Raw genomic sequence first — 27,209 nt, forward strand, 5'->3', positions numbered from 1 at the left:
TTCCCTACTTTCTTTCTTCAGTGTCTGCGATGGAGATGACATAGTTTTCATCTCCTCCCCATCATCATGCTCCTTCACCCTTGAGCTGGCAAGCTGGCCCTGAGACCTTCAGTCAGGATTTGTAGGGCTGCCCCAATCTGGCAAACGCAGTGGTGCTGATACTGAGTGATGCCAGGATGCGGCACAAGAGCATTCCCCCTTCTCCACCAGCAGCAAAGTTTTCGGGAAGCCTCAGGGAGCGAGGCAACTTTGTCTGTGAGTATCATGACCAGCTGAGCCAAGGGAAAGGACGTTCACCACCACAGCTGTGGGCCCTGCCAGCGCGTGGGTCACACAGCCCAGCTGCTGGGGATGCTGCAGGGAATGCATTGCCATCACCTGCATCCCATGTCCATTTAAGGACACCAGGAGGAAAGTGATGACAAAAGGGATTGATACCCACATGCTAAGGCAGAATTTCAGTGCCGGGGCCGGTAACTGATACAAGTGACTACAGATGAGCCATGAAGCAGAAAGAGTTTTGACTATGCGACACAGGGATTTGAGGGACAGCTGCAGAGAGCTTTCTCCGTCATTGCTGCTGGCAGAAAGCGCTAACGCGGTCGGGCAGTGCCTCTGCTCCAGCCATCCGTTCACGCCGCTGCCGCCCAGCTTCATCAGCCCAGTCTCGAGGAGCGCCTCTGCCCCTTGGCCCTCGCCCCCCAATGCTGCTGCAGGAAAGCCAGCACGTGGGCATGGGGCACGGTCCAAAAAGCCTCAGTCAATTACGCTACCGTAATATCACATCAACGAACTCACAGTTTGACTGCTTATGGCAGATGGACGAACACTTGTCGGTTATCTGGTGCTGAGCGAGAGACAGATTTATTTCCAGAGCTTGCGACTCTCATTTCTCCCAGCTGAAGCTGCAAGGCAGAGTGTGCATCTGTGATTTCTTTTTTTTTTTTTTCAGTTGCAACTATGTTGCAGTGAGGTCTGTCACTAAAAGTGATGGGATTTTTGGAGTGTTTGTACGGGGAAGGCAGGAAGGACAGTGGAAGGCATCTCTGCTTTCCATAGCACTGGAAGCTGCTTGAATTCACACAAGCATGAACTGAATTTCCAAATCTCAGCCATACCCTGTGTGCACTGACAGCTGGTTCACCAGCAAAGGACTGCAGAGCTCCACAAAGGCACTGGGTCTCTGCATTGGGGTGATATTAATGTGCACTCTAAAAATAAACCGTGAATTGCCACCTTGGAGCTGTCCGAGGGTCCACTCAGCACTGAAAGTAATGCGCGGGCTACGGGAGTAACTGCACTTGCTACCAAACCAGTATCATATGCTTTCTGCTGACATTTCCCCAGCAAGACACCAGTGCGACACAACAACTGCTAGCAGGCAGGACCTAACCGGGACTGAAATGTGTTCTGAGGTGCGAGATTTACTGAAACCTGTAAAGCAGCAGCCGCAAGAACCTCACTGGCTAATCACTCACCAAGGCTCTTTATTGTCAAAAATATCCTCGTTGGAGGAAATTTGGAAAACGTGTACAATCTGCCAATGTCCATGGAAGTCATCAATACAGCTGCTAAGGGCTATCTCCTTTTTCAAAAGGCTCTAGAAGACTTCATATTTTACCAAGTTGTTTATTTAGGGATGGGTAATACTTACTGGAAACTGGTCCTGAACTCAACCACTGACTTTTAACTCCTTCATCTTCAAAGCTGTCCACGGAGGGCTATTAGTACCTTCTGACCAGACAACATTAGCCGTAGAAAGAGCAGTGGAAAGCACACATTTCAAAGATACCCATTTTCTGAACAGTTTTCCCCGCTCATCTTTTTATGGGTCACAGCTTAGAATAACAGAAATAATTTAATTTGGAACAGGCTGAATATTTTGAGATGCCACTTCCCTCTCCTTCCCCCCTCCATCCCGCACCCCCCTGCAAAACAATAACACAAACGAAACACAAGGGAAAAGAAAAAAAAATCAGTCATTGTGCTTATTGCAAGGAAATCTGCTTATGCGTGATTTGAAATCAGAGCAGAGTTTCAATTCATTCTGTCTTGTGTTGTTGTGTTTCATATTTCATGCTTTGGTTAACACTTATTTAGTCTGTTCCTAGAGGCTGTGACAGGTTATCCTGAAAGTTTTTAGACTTGCTGAGCATACACTCTCCACAGAGCATCTCAAAGTGAAAGGAACAAAGAACTCATTCATTTTTATGCAAAAAAAATTATTTTAATATTTTGAAGACCCAGCCTTTCCTCCTGACATGGCAACATGAAACGCGTAAGTCATCAACACCTAAGTTATCAACAGCTTTGAAGAAAACAAAACAATTTTGTGTGGCATTTCCTTTCTATAATTCAAAGAAATACAAGCAGAAGGTGTGGTTCTCCTCCTGAATTCACTTAAAATAAAAAATTCAGAGTGTTAATTTTTCCCCAGAAATTCCCATTTTCAGCCTTTTTTAATTTTAGCCAGTTTCAGGGGCTTTATAAAGGCTTTTCCTTCTTCCTAGGCACATCTCTGTGGGGAAGGAAGATATGACCAACATGTAAGTGTCAGTCCTGTGCTTGTCAGATCGTGCTTTGGCTTTATTGTACACTGACCAGGTCAAATTATACTGAAAACATTTTAAGAACATGGTAACACCTTTGGGACTGCCAGTGCATAGCGGATCCTTCAGGGCGAAAGTGATAAGAAAAGAGAAAGTCTTTGGCCAGGGCTGTGAAATTCTGCCTGGTTTTTCTCTTGTTTTCCCAAGCCAGGCACTTAAAATAAGAAAATAATTTAATGAGCATCTTGCTTTGCTGGATGAGCATGACAAAGAGGGCCTCTTTTATCTGGGTGCAAAGCCCCTGCTTCCCCCCAGCTTAGAGCTGGAGCGGTCGGTGGGGCTCTGGAGCCTGCACGAGCCCGGTGGGTTTAATGCACTGCTCCTACCCAGCTGAGACCCTTGCCCCCTGCCTCCAGGATTTCCATCAGGGGCTGACAGCTGGGCATCAGCTGGGCTGACTTGGACCCTAATTGTGTTTCTTGTGCTGGTGGCCACTAGAAGGAGGGCAGAGAGACACGCTGGGGGCTCCCCGGGGTTCCTGGATCCCTCCTGCTCGGGGATGCTTTGCCTCCCAAGCCTGGGAAGTGGCATCAGTGATGAGCTTTTCCATGGGGGTTTTATAAACCTGCCACTAAAATGCACCACAGAGGGGTCCTTTAAAGATCATGAGAGACTCTGCAGAAGTCGTTTGATTTCTAGGCTCATTAAAGGTGTGCACAGAGACACACTCACACATGCACCTGCTAAATAATCGGGCAGGCAGTGCGGCACTACATTTTCATCACTATTTTGCCCCCTCCCCCCACCCCATCCCTGTGTTTGATGCCCCGGGAAAGGCAATTACCCAGCTCACTTTCCTTGCAGCCTACCTACAGGCTCAGGAACCACTTCACCAGACGGGCAGTGCCCGATGCCTAATGACATCCTCAATCTTGTTTTATAGATGTAGCTGCAAATGAATATTTTTTTTCCTCCCTGGCTGAATCCTTGTGTTCTCTGAATTTCAGGTGTAACCCCTGCATCTATTTGGTCACCCGGTGTGTTGCAAGAGCTGTATGTTTTGTGGTTAACAATTAAACAAGGAGCGAAGGCTGGCACTTCTTATATCGGGGAGCACCCGCTGCTCACTCGAGCTGACACCAAGCCCACTCACCCCTGGTCTCCCCAGCTCGCCTTTGCCATTGAGGAAATGCAATCCACTGCCATGTCATTGGTACAATACTCCAGCTCCTGGACACCAGTCTGAGTATGACAGTCACACAAAACCAATGTCACACTCATCTCGGGCAGGCTGTGCTTCAGCAGTACGTCTTTATTCCCCGCTGCTGCGCGTTGACTTCCAGTCATCATTCCCCTTTGAGCAGCTTGGGACCGGGCAGCGGGAGAAAGAGGAGACGGCTGTGGCACTCCTTCCTGCTACAGCTTTTCTAGACCTGACTGGGTTTTTTGCCTTTCTCCCCCAGAGCAAAAATCCTCATTTGTGTTGGTGGCTACAGCCTCCTTCTGTGCCCTGACCTTGACCATCTGCAAAACTTGGGGTCTTCATCAAATGCATCCCCAGATCTCGTCTGCTTCTCTCTGAAAACTTGCAGTGCCTCCTCTTTTCCAACCCAGACAGGGTTTTGCAAGCTTTCTGCTCTAAGTTTCAGGCTTCCTGCAGTCTTTCTTCTTTTTATTTATTGCTCTTGATTCTTCCAAGGAAGCCAGCATTTCCACAGTCCATTTTTTTAACAAAACGGCTCTCATGCATTTTTCAGTACCACTTCTTATGCACGGCATATCACTCCTGAATTATCCACAGGGCCTTGGTTTCTTCCCGTCCCTCCTCAGCTTTTATCATGAAGGTTTCTTCTGTTAGTGGTTCAGAAAAGGGGCAATTAGGATAAATGAAATTTATTTTAAAATATAGGTTCATGCTGTGGGGTTCTTTTCCCCTCTGCCTTTTATGTGCTGGATGCATTGTTGGTTTTTGAACTTTTCTAAATAATGGTTATGTCTTTTTAGGCATGCAAAGAATAATTCAGGGTAATTCAGCCCGATACTGCAGCTCTCCCTCCCAGCTGCCGTCTCCTTCAGCGAGTGCTGCCAAGGGGCAGAGATGCTCATTAAAAGCCTCTCGGCTGTCACTCAGCCGGCCAGAGGCAGTCGGTCCTGCTTCATGTCGGGAAGAGATGGCTCATGGAGGAGCCTCGCTGCTGAGGTCTCAGGGAGGTGAGAGTCCACAACTGGGACCCTGTGGACTTCTGGGTCTGGTGTGTGGGCACATGAATATTTCACGTCCTTGCCCTTAATGCAATGCAACTGAGTCTGTGCTGCCCCATGGCAGCCTGGCAGGACCGTGGTGGGTGAGGATGCTCATTCAGCAATACTGTTGCACAGGGCAGGCTTGAGTTGTCATGAGATGCGGCTTCTGCTGGGGCTCTGCCCTGTCTTTCAGAAGCATGGCTCTCGTGTTAATTTGATGCTTTTGTCTCACCTAAGGTCATGACTGAGACATGTAAAGGCCTGCAAAAATGAAGGGCAAAAGAAGAGGAAAAAATTCCTGTGCATTTCAGAGGCAACTGCCACTGGAGTGGCAAGCACTGTTGTCAGCCTGAGAGGAATGAGCCCTTCATTTGGGATTTCAGACAAAACTGGATCTGATTCTTGGGCCACGTGCAGCTTTTATCTCTGCCTGTCCACAGCTGGGTGCATCTGACCCTCCAGCAGAGTATTATCAGCCCCTGGGGCAGAGCCCACAAGCATGGGAAAATGGCTGTGAAACCGCTAGGATTTCAAATAGAAAATCAAACTGTGCACATACACCTCACCCCTCATACACCCACACTAGCAAACAAGATAAATGAAAACAGTAACCAAGCTTCCCAAGTTTTGCCTAATTTTTACTGGGTATTACAGTCAAAAAATTCCAGAAACGCTATGTGAGGCAGTAATTTCTCAAAAAGGTTGTGTAGCTGTCTATTTAAAGCCCTTTTTAACTGAGAAGTCTTGCTCTAAAAACCCGTCCTCTACTCACATTAACAGGAACATATTCACTGGTTATACCTGACTATGTAAGTTGAAGGAAGAAGGAGCAGCATGAACAGTAGTAAACACCCATTAACAGCTGGTGTCCCATTAAAACCTGGCTAGCTGATGCTGACTTTTTTCTGGGTTTGGGTTTTTTTTTTAATCATCTCTGCCATACTGGGGCCGAAACAGGGAATCCATTAAGTTCCATTAAGACTAGTGTTGCTGGTGGTTTGAAAATGGATTCCCTTTGCCCAGCTTTCCCAGCTCTTTTCTGTTTGCCTTCTGCAGACGTTAAAACGATGGAGCCTGGCTCACATGAACACCCATGGAAAGCCCATTTGAAGCTTGCACGCTCGAATACTGCCATATAGCAGAAGTGCTGGGCTGAGATGACAAAGCTCTACCAGAGCCTCGAGCTTAAACTTGCCTAATGAGGGACAAAAATTCTCCATCCACCACTGCTGTGACCATTTCTCTTCATTCTGTGCTTTGCAATTAGCACATTTAAAAGGGACACTGCTTAACACAAGAGGGGTCCCAGTTCCTCAGGAATTTTTTCTACAGCCTGGGCAAACAGGCAAGCGAACGAGGTTTTTACTGTGCCACTGGCAACCTGGCCTGGGGATGCAGGTGCCATTATTTCAAGTGAATGTAACGAAAAGAAGATTTCATTTCAGCTCTTCACATAGAGAAATGGTGGTACAACTGCTTTTCCAGGGCTGAAGCTTTGAGGAAAACCTCTCCAGCAAGCTAAAATTTATATTATTAACCCAAAGCTCTTCCCCTGATCACAAAATCTGCGTTCCTGCAGATGGAAAAAACCCAACCCTTTGTGATACTACTCATGATGAACTCAGCCCTCTTTTGAACAGGCGGGTTGAAATACTTGTAGCAGACCCTTCACAGTCTATCTGACCTGTTAGGAAAGAAGAAAGATAATAAATTGGACAAGTAAATTTGAATTGCAAATAAATTAAAGAAAGTCACAATCAAGGCACTGACATTCCATAGGTGAAAAAAGCAGCTTTTGTGCAGGTAAATTATCTACTGCAAATTATTTACTCAGCTCTGCTGTGAAGAGCTCTCAGGATGGGGCAGACAGAAGCAGGTTTGGTCCTGAGAATCAATCTTTGGACATTAAAAAAACGCTGCTGCCTTTTCAAGTGTAATTTATTCAATAAGATGCTTTTTCTTTCAGGATGCTGCAGACATTCTTGATTTTCATTTGTCTTTGTCTGGATATGTGAAATAAGTTTGCCATATTGTCCATTTCATGCTAATTTCTCAATATATTCATATATTAATTTTGGATATGGGATTTGTGAAGGACTCTGCTGACTCTCAGACACTGCTGTTAAAAATGGAGATAAACCTGCTGAAGATAATTTAACTCTATTTCTGTATAGCAGGTAATATTAAAACTAATGGCATATGCAAGAAGCTGCGGGTTTGGTTGGATTTTTATTTTTTTTTCACTTTGAGTGCTTTATAACACTTGTGAAGAGCAGTGGTCCTTGGATGGGAAGCGGGGACCCCAGGTTCCTGCTCCACGGTGCTGCCAACACATGTTGGAAGAGGTCCTGCTGGTTTGGGGCTCACCATGCTACATCTCTCGGTTCAGCCTCCCTGTTCCCAGGAGACCTTATATCTTTTGAGGATTTCATTTCATACAGACAAGTAAAATGTCCTCCAAAGGCATGGGTGCCCCTCGACCAGCCCAGGCAACAGCAATCGTTCTGCTGCTTTCAAGCTAAGTTCTTCAAACCAAGAGCGGAGTGTCGTGGTTGTGGGGTGAGGCACAACATAAAGCCTGGGGCTGGGGTAACACCACCATAAAGGCGCTCCCTGGGACACAGATGCAGGCAGAGCAGCGCGGTTTATACCTTCTGCATCTTTATCTTCGAATTTTATGTACACTTCAGGTTGCTACTGGGTTATTTTTAGGTCATTTCAGGAATATATATTTCTGCAAGAGCTATTTCTGGGAGCCCTGCCAAATTGGAAACTGTAGTCACCTATACATCCCCCACAAGCATGTATACCAAACAGCCACTGCCATTCTCATCCTCGCTACGCCTTGCAGCCCCCAGGGAGAAGGCACATCAGTCTGCAGGAAAAAGGAGTAAATGTCCCTGCAAGGCTCTGGAGGAAGCAGGCACCCCACAGAACTGCAGGAACACATCCCTGCTGGAAGCAGCACGTGTGCATCCCTCACCCAGTCAGGCTCTCCCCATACAGACACCAATGCACTGAAAGCAGCAGGAGCACTTTGGAGGTGTGAGGTAAGGGTAAGGGGGGGCAATGTTGGGGTATGACCCCCACTGCCCCCTCGGTGGATGCAGCGGATGGGAGTTATTCATGTACCAGGCTGCATGAAGCTGTTTGTCTGATAAGCAGGCCCTGCAATGACTGCTGTAACTCCAGATGTTGTGGCTTGCAGGGTTTGGAAGTTCCTTGTGTTAGAAATATTGGCCTGGGTTTGGAGTCCTGGAATGTCACCTGGGAGCATCTTTCCATTTGTCAAAAATGCATTGGGAAACAACCAGCAAATCTGAGTTTCTCTGTGTTTGGATAGACTTGCAAGGGTTTGAGGCAGCTGGAAAACACAACATGCAAAAGGGTCCCAGGCACTGCTGCTGCAGGTCAGAAGCGTGGCCCCGAACACAGAAATGAATTGAACCCCTTGCAGTTGATTTAAATTTTTTCAGGGCTTAAACCATTTTGTAATTGGTGTAGTAGGGCACAATGTTTTGAAGTGTGGCCAAAACTACAAAGCAGAGCTCCTTCTCTCCCTAATCACCAGCAATGCTCTAGAACTAACAGAAAGTAACTAAATCCCTTTTCATGGCAGCATCTTTTCCTGGTCTGTGTGTCAGGATTTTGCTGCATGCATCTTAATCATGACTACAAAACACGATACTGTCAGCATTACCATTACGGGGAGATTTTTTTTACTGTAACACTGCCTTTTTACTTTATCACAAAAGTATGGATCAGCTAAATTCTGCTGTACATAGGGGACCAATTTTCCACAAAAGAAGTCAACAGAGAAAAAGAATTTAAATGCTAGATTAACCCCCCAACAAAAGCAATGTTTTAGCCGAATGCCTCCTCGACATCCAGAACAAATCTTGCTAAAAGAGAGTTTTAGAAGGAATCTGTGTCAAAGTAGATCTATTATCTGATAGATAAGTAATGGGTTTCATCAGTCATTTTTATCCGTGGGAAGGGGGCAAAGGAGGGAAGAGGAAAGTGACTCTGTTGGAAGGCTGTCCATTGGAAGCATTACCCAGACAGTGAGATTGCGTGTCTGCATGCAGACTTGAAAAGATACAGATCATCAGATAGCAGCACATGCCTTTGAAAATGGGTCATAAACATTAGAGGAAAGGATACAAGGACAAAGGGAGTAGCAGAGCTTTGCACTACAGAGGTTATTTAAGTGTGTGTATGTACGTGTGCGTGTGTGTGCATATGTGATAAACAAGCAGGATAAAGAACTCAAATCTGTCAAACAGTGATACTGGGCTAAAGGCTTGTTCATAACAATATTGCTCGACACTCCTCTGCCTCCCTTCTTGAAGCTGTGCTGGGAGCTATACTGAAATACACTGTACAGTAGCATCTAAAATACACGGGGGAGCTGAGGAGGCATGGAGCAATGGGACCTGTACCAGACAATGTGTCTCTCCATAGCCTGATGCATTCCCAGGTGCTGGAAGGCAGCTGTCTGCTCCTTGAGGTTGCCAGCGTGCTCCTGCCCTGGGACAAGGAACTCCCCCTCAGCCAGTCCCATGGCATGCTTTAGAAATCAGCATGGGTCTGGGACAACAGGCAGTTTGGATGCCATCACACCTTTCTTAGAAGGTGACCTTGCTTAGATGATGTGTTTCAGCACATGAGAATTGTAGATATGAAACAATGCCTTCCAAATGAAATGGTGTGACTTGCACCCTGACGGTGGTCCTTGCATCGGCAGCTTCAAGGTAAAACGTGGTCAACAAAAGCCTCTTAGTGGCATACAGATATTTTTGGCTGCTGCTCCCTCCACTGCTCATCTCACACTCACTTGGGAAAGAGTTTAAATCAGCAGTGGCTTCAATAACACTTCTTCAGGAAAACAAAGTGAAGTAGCTGGAATTTAAGGAGCTGGTGAACTGCAGCAGCAGCGGCTTTCTAGAAGCTCTTTGCATCTTGCTGTCCATAGCAGGGCTTTATTCCTCTTGTGAGTCGTGGGTGGGAAATGAGACTCTGATAAGAAAATAAGTCAGTTTGCTCATATTGCAGGAAGCCAGAAACTGAGATGGGCAAATACCCTCTGTGAAGTCCTAATGCAATGTGACGTATCAGAACCGCATCATGCTCAAAACCCAGCAGAAATGAAAATGTTCAACAGTTTGAGTTAACTGAAAATAGGGAATATTTCTGAGCTGTTTGCTCAGTGCTGTCTTTCTTAGAAATGTTGCTGTTCCCCTGCAAAATATGTAAGCATGTGTCATGGTTGGAAGGTAAACAGTGTGCACTCAACACTCAGGCATCTTCTCCATGGAGGGAAAGAGCAGCCCTGCGAAAGACCTCCCACACGCTCCGTGAATCTAGCCTTGAGCACCTGGGCTCTCAAAGGGAAAAACATTTTACATATTGGAGAGCACATGGAGCCCACCAAGCACATGTATGCACATATTCCAAAGTCCCCTATGTACTTGCCTCTGAACAGATTGGTAATAACACCATGCCAAAAGCAGCGTGTACTGTAGGCTGTAAGCTCAGCCTCAGCTTTATTCACTTACTTGGCCTTTGCAGTCGTAGAGGGATGTCCCGTCACCAGCTCCATAGCGGCTCGGTCCTGTTTCTGTGCTTATGGCCTTTTCATCTCTAATGCAGTCATGCAACAAAGTGCAAAAGATTGACTCCAGTTCTTGGAGCACTGAATTTTTGAGACATCTGATCCTTGTAGGAAAGAGAGGAAGGCTTTCTTTCTGGAAAAAGGAACACAGTGAAAAAATCATAGGGCAAGAAGTAGTTTTATTTGTTCTTCCTGGGCAACACTGGATGTAGGAAGGGGCACTGGTCTCATGGGATGTGTCAGCACACCCCAACCGAGCAATGCCTAAAGAGAGCATCCACTGAAGACAAGGAAGCCCCTGGCAGCCGAGGCAGAGGACGGGTGGGCTGGTGAAGGAGTGTGCCGCCCTGGGGTGAAATGACACCCTGGGGGGGGAGCAGTAGCTCTGGCACAATCTGTGCCAGACAATTTGTATAAATACCGTAAAGCTTTCGTGTCTCCTTCACTCCCAGGCCCTTCTCCCATCCTGCTGGTTATGGCGCAGCCCCAAGGCTGCTATACGAGTATCAGTGTCCTATAGATCGTTCACCAGATGTGAAGAGACACAGCGAGTTGTGCGCATGCCAGGCTGGCTGGCTTAGCTGCAATCAGGCTTCTCCAGGAGGTGACTGCAGAGGGACTCCAGAGCTTCTCTTCGTCTTCTGCCAGGTGAACGTGGCAGTCCTCAGACGCAGCAGGACCACTGTGAAGGTGCCACACGTGGGAACCGGGATTAATGCACACTTAAGGCATTGCATTTTCCTAGCAGATGGGCTTCAGCACCACTTTTAAAGCTACTTTTAAAACAGTGAGTGACATAGGGAGGTTACAGAGCTACAGAAGAGCTTCAGACTGCTATTAATATTTTTATTGCCGAGTGCAGTTGTCCTACTTTCAAGAGGCAAGGCTGATGAAATTTATTGCTATATTAATAATCTTCATCATATCCTTTTTTGCGGATCCCTCTTGCGTGTTTCTTTAAAACCCATGAGATCATCTGCTGCCTGCTAATGGAAAGCAGTTTATTTTGAAGGAGGATGAACTGACAGATTTTTGTTCCCATGAACTGTATAAGAAATCTAACAAACCAGATGCAGATGGATCAATACGGGCTGTTCTTTATTTATCACTCCCTGTCTTCCTCACTTTATTTTTATGGCTATTAAAGATGCTATCATTGATATACCATTTTTGACTGTCTTTATGTAATGTATACACTGGACAATGCTGCCATTCACATTCAGGTAAAACGCTGGGGTATTGAATGACCTAGGAAAGCGGTACAGGCTGTCTTTCATTTCCACAGCACTAGGTTTACCCAAGGCTGGATCTCTAGCGAGTAACATTTCTGTTACACTCCAGGACATGCGAAAACAAAAGTAAGTTTGATCTTTGCCCTGAGTATTTCTACACTTCCAAGTGTTCTTGAGTTTTCCTTTAGGTGGGACTTTAGCCAGTGAGTTCTTGGGCTCTCTGCTTCATTAAAATCATTCCCATTGGGCTTGTGATCACCAAGAAGCACAGCAATGCTTGACTGCAGCCCTTTGATGGTGCAATTTCAATTAAAACTCACTATTCACTACAGATGAGGAAAAGTCACGCTCCAAATCATGACATTTTGTCACAAGTAAGCAGCTGATGGGAGTTGGGTGAATCTGAAGCATGATATGGCTTATCCTTGCCTGCACTGCCTGACAGCATTGTGTCAGCTAATTTGACTGTCAACAAGAGAATGAAACTTGCTTGCGGAATCATGGGTATCAGAGATAAAAGCGTCTATCCTGCCGTCCTGATTGTGGCTGCTGGGCAAAATAGTCACCCACAAGCCAGTTTTAAATGATCCACCCTGAGTCTGATAGCACACTGGCGATGAGAAACCAAATTCAGCAATGACTAGTCACCCCACTACTTGGAGAGATTCACAGCCTGCCATGTACTTTCAGTTTAGGATCTGAAATTGGTCTGAAATTGGTCATGGAAATCTTAGTTTTCCAGGCAAGTCTGCTCAACTCCTGTTAAAAGCAAAGAAAAGGAGAACCATGTCCCTACATTTATCAAAAGCAGCTTCAGCTGTGCTCCTGCAGCAAGACTTGCCTCAGATGTTAAAATGAGAATGTGACACACTTGTACGTCTGGCACCAGGTAACTAGTGCTGTGTAGTTGGGAAATCTGGTCTATCTAGGCAGCCTGTATTGATTGAGGCAATCCTTGCAGATTTAGTAAGAAGAAAATTCATCCCTTTGCCCAGCTAAATCTGGGATAAACAGGTGGAAATCCTGGGCTAAAGCTTTACAATAGAAAGAAATATTGTTCTAGTGACTCAATTTGCTAAAAACAAATGGTGTGGCATTTAAATTGGAGCATCTATCTCTAGCAACCCAGCACCTCTAATCACTTTCTCACCTTTACATTTGAATGCAGTGAAGGCAGAGGTACTGCATTTACAATTATAGCAGATGACTTCATCCCTCTGAAATGACTTTAAAAGATTAGAATTCATAGATTATTTATTAACTCTTAGTGAATGTATTTCCAGAATGGGGACAACATATTGCATCAATGTCTAGTTCCACAGTTTAACTATTTTAATTAAGAGGGAAGTGTACACTGCTGTAAGGAACTCAGCCCACGTACCGCTGTGCAAGGTTTTTTCCTTACTGTTGCCTTTCTGGTACAAAGCCTTTGTTCCTTTAAAGTGATGCTACTAACAGTGATCATAACACTGGAATCTTCCTGTGAGAACTCAAAAATAACAGTTCTAGCTAAAGCAAGGCTGTTCAGTCAAGCCATCCAAACCAGGCAGCCCAACAGTTTAATTGACCCTTTTTGATCATGACCACCTGACTCCCAGATTGGCAGAGAGATGTGTGACGGAGTGGCACTGGCAGCTTAACCCAAACACTCCTGCTGCCTAGATAACAAAAAGCCATCTCATTAAGTTCATGACAGCAACTGCAGCATATCCAGAATTGTTTTCCTCCGTGGCCGAATTTTGTAGCAAATCTCTCCCCTACTAAAGCCTTCACTTGGTTCCTGGGTAGTAAACCAGCATGCTTTAGAAGTGGTAATAAAAAGATGAGATGAGCATAAACACTGTGTTCCAGACCTCCAAACTAGGTGCCAGTCCAGATGAAATATGAAGCTGTCTACGGCTTAAGCAGACAGAGTTTTCCAGGGAAGGCTGAGAGGGATCAAGTAGCTGAGGAGCCAGACCCATCCGCTGCCGGAGGTATGCTGGCTCCTTCCAGCCGAACTGGGGACCGAGACACAGGTCAACACTGCCCCAGATGCCTGTGGTAGCTGATCAGCACCAGCATGCTGCCAAGGCACAGCCTGGGCTCTTCTCTGGGAAAAGGTGGGCATCGACATCGGGAGGCAGAGCGAACTGCACTGGGATTTACTTTGACAACGTGTTGTCCCAACAGGAAAAGAAAACAATGTAATTTAGATGCTGTCAGGACAGAATGTCACCTTTAAAGAAACGGAGATCTAATTATCAAGATATCGTTTGGAAGACCTGGTATGGAATAATTCACAGACACAGTGAAGAATTAAACCCTTTCAAAGCCATGTAAAAGTATTTTTCCTCTATTTCTAATACTTGCGATTTTCAGCTAGGTTAAATGCATCAAGCTTAATCATTGAGCATTTAAAAACACACTACATAATGCTTTTAGGCTTGGTGTAAAGTGTTATTACATGCTAAGATGCTAAGGGCTACTTTCACCTCAGTGTTCTGATTCATTAAACGACTACAGTTCTGTGGTGCCATCCTTGAATGATAAGGCATATCTGTGAAATGCAGCTAGAATTCACAGGATAACACCTATACGATTAGGATAATTTGAAAAGCACAAGAACTAAGAACCAGAAAGAAGACCCATCAAGTTCATGTCAGGCTATTACAACAGGACTTGTTCTGTTAAATAACAAAGTTGCTTTTTTAAACTCTTGCAGTTCACTTTTATAGTGGGGAACTCAAGAGCGAAGGTATTACCGGGAATCACTAAGCTGGCCTGAATAGCTGCCTTAAAGCCTCATCAAATGGAGCATGAGACTCGGGTTCCAAAAATACATCCGTCATTTTATAGTAAAAAGAAATTTCCATCTGGAAAGGAGCTTTCACAATTCACTGAAAATACGGAAATGGAAGATCCTGTTCCAGAAATTTTCACCATCCTTAATTTCTTCCCTTTTTCTGGACAAATGATTTTTGCACATTTGGACAATGGTTAGGACAGGCAGTCAGATTCGTGCATACTTATTAAACAAAGTGCTAAACAGCTTCACGGTTAATCCTTTGCTGGTTGCTACAAATGAAGGTAACTGCAATGCCGGAAAATTACAGTTAAGAAAGGCAACTGTGTACCCTGGTCCTGCTTAGTTTAAACTCTCATCTTTTCTCTGGGCCAAATCCCAAAATCCTTTTATGCAGTTTTTTATTTCTGCAAACTTCCTTTATCTTCTAGCTTAAATTCAGTGCATGCAACATAACGGCTGCTGAGATGGAGTTATGGGGCATGCTGGGAAAGGAACTCTGAGCTAGCAGTAATTTGCATGTTTAATTAACTATATAATCAGGACACTTGGGCAAGGCGCTTTTTTCCAAGGAAACATTCTTCACCTGGATATGTGCCATTGTCAAACCCAGAAACTTCTTGTGGAAATGTATGTGCCTCCTGAGTCTGGAGTGGAAACTTCTGCCTCAAAGCAGAGAGCAGGACACATTCTCCTCCCACCAGGCGCCCGCAGGCAGCCGCAGCTGCATCTTTTGCCTTCAGATGGAGGAGTCTCCCCACCAGTCCCTTCCACGGTGGAGCCATGTCCACTTCTTCTGCCCTTGTCCACATGAAGGAGACAGTTAGCTTACTGGGAGAGCTTCTCCCACTCGGTGATCAGTACACGAACCTACAAATCAAATGCTTGGGAAGCAGGTTCCAGTCTGAATCAGGTACTTTGGGGGTGTAAATGCAAATCTCTCATGGTCCAGATGGCAGCACTGGACTTTTGGCTACTGGGGCATGCCCTGTTTGGGGAAACCATCCCCACTCCCTCCCCTTTCTGATGACCAGGAGAGGATCAGGCTCTTCTGTGGAACAGCCCAGCCATGTGTGCAAGTTCTTCCCCCCACGAAATTCGGAGCTAAAAAGCCCAGGCTAAAGTATTCTTATTCCTCCTAAGACAACAGCAGATTAAATGGGATGAACTGATCGGCTGTACTTCTTGTAAAGTTATCCCCAGAGATAAATGTACAATGTTGTTACGGAGGCTGTGGTGGTGTCTGCAGCGTAACTAAGGCTGACAGACTGCTTGCATGTGGGTGGCTGTCTTCTTTCCAGCTGTGACCAGCTGAATTATATCACCTGTCCCACTTGATATATTAGGATATGCCCAAACTCAAGATGCATGTTGCTGCAATAGGGAAATTAATGTCCACCACTGGAGGCAATTAATAATGATTAGGAGCAAAACAGCAGGGTTAAATCTGTGCATTTAACAAAGTGTTCATACAGCTTTTTTATATTATACTTCAGCCACCGGGTTCTGTCAAATTTCTGCTCCTTTTTGGGGGGACTAGGACAACCTTATCTTAATTAATGTGTAAACTTAGTTGAAATGTCAAAGTTGTTTCAGCGAGACATGTTTATTCATTACTTAATTCCAGCTTCAGCCCCAGTAGAGGAAAGCATCAAACATGTCCATGTGAAGGAACCTATAGAGAAAAATGTTAACATCCATTTCTGTGTCCATTTTCATTCAGAACAGCACAGCTCTAGGTATCCGTGTTTGAAGTTGCTACATCTCTTTGATTTCTGGACTCCTCAGCTAGTACACTAAAAAGCAGCAGCAAATTGGCACATGGAAAATTTGCAATGCTCAGTTTAGTGCAAATCCTTAATTACCATAGAAAATGGTGAGTGATGGGTTATTAATTTCTCTTTTGTGGCCAAAACGTGATTTCATATATGAATATTGGGCATCTAATAGAAACAGGATGCTCTTGCATATTTTATACCTCCAGGATACAGGAAGGCTTGTGGTATGCAGTGCTTTTTGAATCTCTGTAAGACAGCACACAGTCCTGCCAACGCCAGGCATTCCAAAACTGATGATTAAGATTTCTAAAGTCAAGAATTTCCTTTTATGCAGTGTTAATAATAGTGAGATTCACTAATACTCCCAAGATTTACAGCATCCATATGTAGTCACAGTTCTTTTATCTGCCTTTTGATTTTTTATTGCCTTTTTGACATTTTCACACCTTTCCTTGAAACTATAAGGACTTAAATCTTTGTGTGGAGAAATCTACAAACTAAAGAAGACTACAAGACTAAGAAAAACATGAGGATTGCAATAAACTAGGGAGAGTCTGCAATGGGGTGTATGACAGCAGGTAAAGGACTTCATTAACCTCAAGATCTACCTCAAGTCAACTTTATCCCTTTGTTGCATTGGGCAACAGTTTCCATCATCACTGAGGGACAAAGATCATAGATTTCACCAAACCCAAGAGCCACCCTGGGCAGTCAGGATGGGATAGGGACAACAATGGGGAACCACATGCAAAAAATATTCCTGATTATTCACATTTTCCATGTCAGCTGTATCTTTCCGAGTTTCATACGTGATAAGAAGGGTTCTGGGACTAATTCTCCATTTTCATGCCTGTGAGCTATGGTTAGGTCATTTGCAGAATCCCTAAAAGTTTGCCTTCAGCCACATGCTCTGTAACTTCAGGCTCAGTATAAAGATAATGCAGAAACAGTCTTCCAAATGACAACTTTACAAGTTCAGTACTGATAAGTCTCACAAGTCCTGCATGTTCATCATATGCACACTGTCCAACTTAGGTTCTGCATGCGAATGAAAATACAGAAATTCTTTTATTACTTGTAAATAGAGGCTCGTCTGGAAGTATAAGACTTTCACTAGCCTTAAAAGTGCCTTCAGCCACAACCTAATGGTTGGTAGGAAAACCACTTTGTAACTGTGAGATGTCAGATTTTGGGGGAGGTTTGGCATGCTTTGCTTGTTTTCACAGTGGATCAGCACAATGTTATTTAACTGACATTCGGTCCTGAATACAGAGTTGTCAGACTTCACTTGCCGGGAAAAATGTACTTCTTTGGTGTTTATGATGATGAGCAAAAGAAGCCATACAAAATTCATTTCACTGAAACTAATAAAATAGTAAAGGAGGAGAGATAACCTGTCAGATTACTTGAAACATATCCATTTCTGGGATAGTAATAAAAAAATGGAAGTAAAAATAGAAAAGGAGACCAATAGGCCATGCCAAATGAGCTAGGCAGACAGCAGAAGTGCTTAGCAGACATGACACCGCTCTCATCAACTTGGCCCGAGAGGAGTATTTGCTATTAGATGTAGACTCCTGCATAAAACATGGTGGTAAAGATTACTCTGAACTGGCTCCTTCTTGTGAAGAGGGAATGGTACTGACAAGACAAATGGGGCTATATCTATTATTTCAAGACCAAGAAGAGAGATTTTGAAGAGATGAGATACTGACCCAAGACATTTCCTCTCCTGTGAGCAGCAGGATTGTCATCAAGGCTTCCACATTCAAGCTGTTGTTGCCTGCACAGAAAAGTGATTATTTTTAATGACTACGGCAATATTAATTGAAGAAGAAATCTACTCTGGACAGTGTGCTAGTTTTGAAGAAAGTAACTGATGATAGATAGGAGCCAAAAAAAAAAAAAAGAAATTCAGGAAGATAAATACATCTTTCAACTGTATGGAAGGAAATCTTGAATTGCTTCAAGTATTCTAACCTAGTTATCTGTACCTAAAAGTCTAGGCTTTGACATACAGGGCAAAACAACCAAGTTGTATAAATCCTAACAAGGTTCCATGATAATAATGATAATAAAAATAAAAATAATAATGAATTTAAATCTTCTTGAGGCAAATTGATCTCAGAGTAGACCTGCTTTTTGTGACAGCTATCACCATGAATCCATGGGTTACCTACTTTGTCCCAAGATCTGTATTCTTCATTTGCCGAATTAGTCTTCAGTATACAAAACGAGAGCGTAGGCAGGTAGCTTTTCTATCTGAAAGTTAATTTTCTCTGCTATTATTATTTTGACTTAGTTGACTTTCAGCAATTATTTATGCAGACCTATCTCTCTAACCTAATCAGTTCCAACACATTTTTCTGCAGTACTCTACCTTGGGTGGCAGGAGAAAAGCTATTATTTTAGATGTTGCTTTATTGGATGACAATAACAAGCGTATAGGGAATAATTGCTTAATCTTGTTGTTGGTTTTAAGATATGAACTGTATCAGGCTGGGCTGGACCAAGGAAAGGAGCAGACATCTGTTCACAGATCCTCGGGCTATATTTGCTTGATCTTTCTTTATCACAGTGCCTTGATCTAAGAACAAGGATTGCTGTGTGCAGCTGGAGGATGGGAACACTGTGATGTTTTTTACTTTGTCCATTGATCTGAGCGCTGCTGTACATGAATCTGAAGGGTTCCGGTGTGCCTCACAAATCCCAGTGAAATCGACTCTCATTTATTCTGTTATTTAGCTATTTATCGTTACCCTTTTCTTTCCCCGTGGGCCTGAACATGACACATAGGTTCACACAAGCATTTTTCAAACACTGTGCTTCCATAGCTGGGTTAATAAAGAGATGGCCAGCTAGTAGCTTGCTTTTAGATGATATTTTTTTTCCAAAAATAGAATTGTGCCAGATGTTTTTTAGAAAGGTGGTACAACAGACTGAGAGTAATTCCCGTTTGTGCAAGGGGACATTGGAATTCATTATTACTGGGCACTAAATGTTCAAATGCTTTTCTAAGGTCCTTAAATCTATTTCATTTCCGTGTTGACAGAGATATTAGACAGCTGTTGGAAAATCTGTCCCTTCTTTCAGTGCTACAACAAGAAAGCTTTCCGTTTAACTGCCAGGGGTCAATAAAGCTCTTTAATGTACAAATCAGCGTTGAGTGAAGTATAGGAAAGTATAAGAAAGAATTCTTTCGCTTTGTTTTTTGTGTGAAATTTTGTCGGCTCTTCCAGCTTACCAGTGTCACTCCTGAATGTGTTCGTGATGGACTGGAGGGCTGAAGCACATTTTCTGAATAGTCGCCCCAAGGGCTGGGATGCAGTGGGCACATTGGTGGCAGATGTAGTGGGGTCAGCAAGAAATTTTGCTCCCTGCAGGCTTTCCAGCCTGGAAAGGGAAAGTCTCCTCACTTGCCCAAGGGTAGGACAAGACTGCTTGACCCTGCCCTGCCCAGCCACACTTTGGGGACTGAGCAACTGCAGTGCGGGGTGGTTTTTTTCTTGAACTGATTTGAGGTCTCATGCTTTTTCATGGTGTGAACAGCATCCTAGCAGAGATTGCCTTGTGGCCATCTCCTCTCTTGCTTGCAATCAAGCAACATCACTATGGAAACTGCTTGCACGGAAGAATAACATTAGGGAAGGCAGTCTGTGTTGTTAGCTCTCTTTAATGCAATATGTGTCTTAGTCTTTCCTCCCAAAAGTGGAATTAGTGTCTGGCTTTGCTCTTTATGGGAGCTCTCCCATCCCAGCTGTTTTGCTTCCCCACTTCCCCAGGCCATTCTTTCCTGACACCTGATTTTTCTTTCTCCTCAGTCTGCTCTCTGAGAGCTTGCATCCTTGCTCCCTGGGCACTTTATGTTGCCAGTTCTGCTCTCCCTGGCTGCTCCTGCTCCTCTCCTGCTTGCAAGCTGTGCTGACATGATGCAGGCACACCGGTGGCTTTGCCTTTAATAAAAGCAGCTCTCCTTTCCTTTTCTTCTTACGGCACAGAAGAATGCCCAAGTGGGGCATCTCAGTGACACCCTCCACCTTCTTCCCAGCTGCTTCATCACAATTTTGAGGTCTTCTCAAGAACACGGTGTCCAGATGACTACCAGAGTGGCTGCAGAGAAGAAGGGCGTGGCTTCACCTGAGCTTTGAGGCCAGCTTTCATCAGGGAGTTGTGACCAGGAGACATCTGGGGTTCCTGCCTCTCAGGGCATGGTGCTTTTGCTGTAGGGAAGCATTATTGCAGGTATACACCTGGCTGTCACAGGACATCGCTAAGATTGTTTCCTGTGAGACACAGTTCTCATACAACATTCAGCACGCCAGCACCTGAGGGGGTTTTCTATCTTCATTTACCAGTTGATGCTTAAATTATTTATATTTTTTTCACATTCCCCACATCAAAGGTTGCTGGAAGTAGAGCTTTTTACACTACTCAGTGGCCTTCTTCAGATGTGATAGCGTATTGTGAGTCCTTTTAAAGTAATTTAACACTGCAGCCCCCTAACTTTCTGGGAAAACAAGCAATAATTCAGAAATACATGGCTGAAAAACTATGTGTATGGTGGTGACTACCGAGTAATAGAGGACTGACTGGGTGCTCTTCCAACCTTCAGTTTTCAGCCATCCCATGACATAGATCCAAGCCTCCATAAAGTGCTGTGTCCCTGGTCAGCTATTTGTAAAGTATATATAACGCCCCATTCTTAAAAGAGGAATGAGAGGTTGTACAGTTCCAGTCTCTATGGATGCAGGGATGTACATCACATCAGCACAAACTATTATTATAACTAATAAATGTTAAATTCTGTCTTTTTTTTGACAGTTGATTTCATGAGTTCATATTTTCAACAGAACTTATAGGAGTATTTTAGAACAATTTTCCAATGTGATGTTTGGCCATCAAAATCAGCAATCTAAAACAGCATGCAAGAAGGAAGAAATATTTTCTGCTGATGCAGGCAATGGGCACACTAGCACTCTGACATGAGTGTAAATGCTTTGCAATTGTTTGCTATTAAAGTTTTAGAATCGATTCTCCAGTAGCTTTAGATACTTTGGTAAAACCTTATAATAGGCTGGGCAATCATTTTAGCTTTTATAACATAATGTGAATTCAGACACATGGTTATGCAAAAATCTTTCCCACTTGCATACCTCTTACACAGATTACAAAGGGAATGTGTTATAGACAATAAAATCTAGGGCGGGGGGTGTGGGGGTGTGTGGCAGAATTGTCATCCCTTTTCTCCAATGCCATTAAGCACAGAGACAGTGACACTGGCCATTGCCTTGTAAAGGAAAAACAAGTTTACAGTTCCTCATTTCCCATGGCAAACAGATTGCTTATTTTAATTTTGAAAATAAAACGACGGAGGCGATGTGGGTCTGTAAATAAGAGTGTGCATCTCAATTTTCTGCAAATGCTTAAGTGGTTTACATCTGTTTCCTCCCAGTTGTATTTCTCAAACATGAATTTCCATTTTAAAAAGAGTCATAAAATCACTACTGTTTCTCTGTGGATCTATTAGCAATAAAATAGCCTACAGAGGTTTGCACAGCCATGGAAAATGTACAGTGATAATAGGCTGTCCTGCTGTTACATGGCTTATGCAAACTTTACATTCATCACTGCAGAACCATCTATCCGCAGGGTTGGAGTACAGCAAACAACTGAATAAAAAAGACCAAAAGAAGGAAGATGATACAGGAAGCTCTATATACACATCATTAATCAGACATGATGAATTCTCAAACTTGAATATATGTTTTCTCAGAGCCAACCAAGAGAAAAACAATGCTGATCACAATCTGAAATGTAAAACTTTACATAAAATTAATCTCCTGCAAACTGATACTGCACTAAAGGACAGAAAGACAAAGAGAAAAGAGAGAGGGAGAGAACTTATTTTCAAATCTGTCTGTTAGCTTTCATTTCCGGCACTCCTGCTACCCAAAGACTAGCACCTTGTGGAAGAAAACTTGCAGGCTGGTACTGGAGCCACTCAGTAATTAGTGCAAGTCAAATTGTCAGGGGTGTGAAAGGGCAGGAACTGCAGACAGACCCAGGAGGACCTCTAAGCCATCCACCAGGATCAGAGACACCCCTTTCCATTAGCCAGCCATGAAGCCAGCACCGTCCCAGTTTGACATTTACAGCCAGCTTAACTTCAGCAGAAAAGGGTCCCTGGTCACCTAAGTTCAGAAACAAGCTAGAACCAGCAACACCAGAGTTATAGCTGGAAGTCTTCAGAGATTTTTCACCACAGGCAGAAGCTCAAGATGTTTTTAATTTTTGTGTGGCCCTGGGTGGCCTGGAGGGTTTCCCAAGGCAGCTGGGAGCACACAGTAACCCCTAGCATCCAGACCACATTGCCCATTTCCTAGCTATGCCTCCTGCCAGTGGTGACCAAGGAGGATGGCTGGAGAACCCTCAAGCCGACTCTTTACCAATTCTGGAGGCTTTAGTATCTTCCACAGGAAAGGTGGGCTACAGCTCCTACAGAAGAAGCACACGTAGATTAATCTCCCCCAAGAAAGCCTCATTGGATTGCTCCTCGTTTGCCTGTCTACTGTAAATTTTTATCAGATGAAAACAGCTGACTGCTCTTTGTAGATGGCAGAGGGTGACAGTGGATGCTCCTTAGCTAAAGGGTAATTGGAATCAGAGAAGGAAAAGGGGAAGAGAGGACACAGAAAAGGGGAAGAAATGTGGTTTCTAGAGGGGTTGGGAAGACTGGTGAGAAATAAAGCCTCTCCCCATTTGGATGGATTCCTGCCATTATTCCAGCTGCTAGCTTCACAGCATGAAAGCCAGAAAAGCACCCAGTCCAGACACACAACATTAATCTGGTTGCCTAAACAGACTAAAAGGGTGAATGAAGAGAAATTATTCCTCAAAAGAAATGCAAGACATATATGAGCTCAGAAGAGCAACAACTTTTTGTACATTACTTTGGAGTCAAAAGCAAATTGTCAAAAGTTTCTTGTTGAAGTTCTGGTGCTACCTTTTGTATAAATGTGTCATCTTTTTCTTTCATCAGGGATCTTATGGGAAGCATGACAGCAGCCTTTATTGCTTGTAAATGGCATACTGAAAAACATAGGGCAGATTCATTGCTGGTGGATTTGTAGTTTTGTTAAAGTAGCTCTGTGGATGAATTTGGTCCTTTGAGACCTTCTCAGCACATTGGTGTTTCTAGCTGAAGGTAAGCATAGTGGGAAATCTCCATCTTGTGAGCAGGAGCTTGGCTGTTGACTCTTTTAAGACAGATGCGTAAGTCTCAGTTATGATAAAATACTTCCATATTTCAAGTTCAGTGAAATATCCTCAGTCAAAAAGCTCCATCACACTGGAAGAAACTACTTTTCTCTGTCCTCCTAGATGATACACTGGCATTTTTTGTGTGGCTTTAGCTGTCTTGAAGGAGTTTTTCTTCAGTTAGCTCTTCTGTGGGGCCAATGCACAATCTGGTAGCTTCATTACTTTTGAATATAATTATTGCCCAATGATTTTTAGAGGCAGAGCTAATGAGTGCTGCAGTGTGTATTCAACAGAGAGGCCATCGTCTCTCTGAATCTGTATAAAACCCCTACTTTCATTCAACACTGTGAATCACTTAGTGGAGCCCACATTTGCCCCTGCTCCAGGACTAACACTAACGTTCCAGAAGCTGAAGGGAATCATAGTCTCTGTGTTTATGTTATCCACGGAATTTTTCATATTCTCAGGAAGCATGAGGAATCACTTGCTTATGGGAGCTTTCCTTGATGCAAGCAAAATTGCAGCTGCACCGTGGCACTGCAGTCACGGAGCCTGGAGAGAGGCTGGATTTCAGGTCCTGGCTCTTTTGCTTTATGAGCAGATGCCATGAAATCTGCAGAAAATTATTTCCCTGTCTGTTGTTTCGATGCACCAGGAAAGGTGCCTTGTTTCAGTAAGCTGAGCAGTTTTAGCTCTGTATGGACCATGCAGACAAAAGATTGCTGACATGAGTAGGGGCTGTGAAGCACCCCACCACGATGGCGCTACAGCAGTCCTGACAGTGGTAAATGCTTGAGATGACCTTCCTGTGCATGACTTGGAGGCTATTTTTGTTCTGGTAAAGAAGGTTTAACACCTGAAATTATCATAAGAACTCTTTCTAAGGCTGGCCACCAAAAAAACAGTATTCTGGAAGACCTAACTAGAAAAGTAGTGTCTGACATCCTGAGTCAAGAAAAATATGGTAGCATGACTGTGTCAACAAAACATTAGCAAGTTTACAGGACAGTGTTGTTAGTTATTCTGTGCCTGGTGGTTTTCAATGTTGAACAAACGGTAATGAACAAGCATTTAGCAAACATTTAAGGAGCACAGGACTGGTTTTCAGGTGAAAAAAAGAGAGTTATGATCTTGGGCAACAGGATCTTTACCATCAATTGGCTTAAGTTTCCAGGCTTAACTGTCATAAATTAAGACTCCCATAATATTGGATTAGGGACGTTAATACAATTGTCACAGTCAAACTCCAACTCAGCTTTCGGTAATAACCTCTTCCCTGCCTAACATCCTTTTGCAGTTTCAGCTGGGTGAAAGACCGCACTCCTTCCATTTCAAGCTTTTCTGTGCATGGGCAGATTTGCACAGCTGAGTCCAGAGGTGGCTGCAGTTTGCGGGTGGGCAAAACAATTCACAGCATGCCAGGGTTTGCTGATCCCTGGGTGGGGAAGAGACCTTTTGCACAACGCTCCATAGGTGCTAGGCAAGAGGCAGAAAGAAGAGGAGTGGTCAGCTGTAGGAAACCCTACTTACTGATAACTGCCTGGGTTTTCATTTGTAACTAGCCTGAAAAGCTGATCCCATGGTCCAAAGCTAACAGATAAAGGGCCAAGATAAAAGTTAAATAACTACAGTCTGTTAAGCAGCACAAATTTTGGAAAGCAGAGGAGGACTGTGCAGTGTCTGAGGCTGAGAATGAGGGCTGCAGAGTTGCCCAGGTGAAGAGGAGCTCATCCAAAGGATGCTCTGTTGGTTTCGGCTTGGCAGAAGCTGTGCTGCCAACTTGAGTCACCCAAACACCCCTGCCAGCCCCTGCCAGGAGCAGCTCACCTCCTGGGACCAGCTGACTGGGTAAAAAGACCAGCCTGAGCTGTTAAGGTGGGTCTGGCTACAGAAAGGCCTTGTGGAGAGTCATCCTCCACCACACAGGTGACGAGGAGCCAGTGGGTGGGCATCGCATGTGGAGGACCACCAATTAGAGATATGAGATATACAATGAGTGACCAGACCCTGAAACCAGGCAACTCTAAATGACATCATTTTTTGATTGTTTTTAATTGTTCCAGTTTTCAAGCTGATGGGGAGGTTAGAAGCTGACATTGATCAAATCTCCTGCTTTTTAAGGCCATCTCAAAGCAAACTTTTAGGAGGCCTGCAGAAGAAAGGAAAATCCTGGCTAAAACACCTTCTTAAGAATCATTTTAAACAGCAAAAATCTCTTACTGTTACACAACCTAGTTATAAAACTAAAACCCAATGAACTCCTGCAGCTCCTACTGACAGCAGCTCCATAACATCGTCACTGATATGAACCTTAGGACAATGCTCTCCCGTTGCTGCCACTCCATAAATAATAATCCTACCCATTACTAAAACCTGAAAAAACTCCAAGAAGCGAAATGTCATGTGCCTGAATATAATGATATTACCCATCTGAAAGCCAATGCTCCTATTCTTTTCCCTCGTACTGCACAGTATATTGGAAAAAACAGTATACACTGTAAGTGAGGATACCTATAATTATTTTTTTCTCCAGGAATCCTCACACTTTCTAGACTTACTGAATGCCATAGAGGGAAGGAACAAGTTTAAAAAACAATTAGTAGGACATGCGGTGCTCATTCTTGGCTGAAACTGCACATTCTCATCTGCCTGAAAATACTCAGCAGTCGTTCATGAAAAATGTTTTTGAACTAATGAGCTATATTTGCATTCCCCTTAGAACGGATTCAGAATTTTTCATCTACACTGCACCATGAAAAATGAATGTGTTTTTCACAGAGGTAATTTGAACATAAACCACCGCATCAATGGGAAGACAACCTTTGCAGAAACTTTTTAACTTAGCACATTCCATTTGTTTTCGCTGGGGAAGGTCAAACTTATGTGAAAGATGTAAATTTCATGCACAAACCTAGATGCTGATGAGATTTGTTTTTGTAGATAATCTGCAGCAGAGAAATTTTTCATAATGTCACTGCAAAATAAATTAAAATGTTCATCTTCATATGGCTGGTTCCATTGCATTAAAATAAATGTTGCAAGCTCATTTAATTAGTATAGTTAGGAATGTCTCTTCCCTGCTTCACTGACTCTCCAAATCACAAGTTAATTTGTCAAAATCAGACCATTGTTTTTCTTTCATTCTTCATTACTGAAAAGACAGCCCCATTTAAATAAATGTTTATGCTACAGAGAGCAGAGCAGTGAACAACCCCAAATATTTTTCTAAGCCCATGTTGGAAAAGTTTTGAGTGCAAAGAGCTAGAGCGCTTTTGTGTGTGTGTGTGTGTGCGGGTGCATGTGTGTGTGTTGTTATTGGATATTTGACTAGCTGGAAAGGTACAAAATTGAGCAGTCTGCTGTAACTGATGATGTAGTGCACGCCATCCCTCATGCCAGCGGCTACATGCACTTGGAAGCAGTTTTCTTCTATGTTTTCAAAGACAAATGATGACAAAAGATACAATCTCTATAAATTACCCTAATCAAATCATTCTCTTCAAGAACTCTTGGTTAATCAATTAGTCGGTGTTCGCAGTTCTTAGGAATATCACTTCAGAGCCTCCCATAGCATTGTTCTCTTCCAACAGCAAATATTTAGAGCATTTTATTAAAGAAAAAAAAAAAACCCAACAAATGAAAACGGCAGCATATATTGCAAATAGACAGAGAACTTCTGCAACCATATGGAGTCCATTAAAACAAAGCAAACTCTTTGGATTTACAGATCTCACTGAGGTAGCAGTT

General features: G+C 43.7%; 1 long non-coding RNA gene across 2 annotated transcripts in view; it reads right to left on the reverse strand.

Moving 5' to 3' along the window:
• Positions 1-5,701: 5,701 nt before the first annotated feature.
• Positions 5,702-27,209, reverse strand: part of LOC130148942 (uncharacterized) — a 41,944-nt gene continuing 20,436 nt past the window's right edge. The window contains exons 3-5 of one of the 2 annotated variants that reach the window (XR_008821714.1): positions 17,918-17,985; positions 10,352-11,089; positions 5,702-6,477 (exon numbers count right to left, since the gene is read on the reverse strand). This is a non-coding gene — a long non-coding RNA (uncharacterized LOC130148942). Of the gene's footprint in view, positions 11,090-17,917; positions 17,986-27,209 lie in introns of both variants that reach the window. The other variant, XR_008821713.1, reaches the window with a different exon arrangement.

Source organism: Falco biarmicus, chromosome 4, assembly GCF_023638135.1.
Source record: "Falco biarmicus isolate bFalBia1 chromosome 4, bFalBia1.pri, whole genome shotgun sequence".
Taxonomy (NCBI): Eukaryota; Metazoa; Chordata; class Aves; order Falconiformes; family Falconidae; genus Falco; species Falco biarmicus.